A 404-nucleotide genomic window follows, 5' to 3' on the forward strand; every position below is an offset into this window, starting at 1 on the left:
TCTGGAGGTATCAGTTAAAGTGTAGATGTGTGTCAGAAAATATTTACATAAAATAAAGTGTAATAAAAACCATTATGAGACATTTTATAAAAGTTTAAGATTTGGCGTATTTATTGTTTTGAACCATTTTACCATTTTTAACAGTGTATCTTGTAAACAGTTACATATTTAATACTTACTTTAAATACTTTAAAATGTATTGTTTTATTTTTATATCGGTTTTGCATATATTTTTTGCGTTACTGACGCTGATATTTTGACGTTTGTTATTTTTACAGATATATTCAAAGCGGTACGAGAACGTCTCACTTTGACCGTCTTCTCGCGGGACTACACCGCCCCTGCACCGTGCTGTTGACCCCATGTCGGAGCAAATCTCGCGGTGTTGGCGGTTGACGGCGGTT

This window comes from Neolamprologus brichardi, chromosome 20, assembly GCF_056152115.1.
Source record: "Neolamprologus brichardi isolate AB-2024 chromosome 20, ASM5615211v1, whole genome shotgun sequence".
Classification (NCBI taxonomy): Eukaryota; Metazoa; Chordata; class Actinopteri; order Cichliformes; family Cichlidae; genus Neolamprologus; species Neolamprologus brichardi.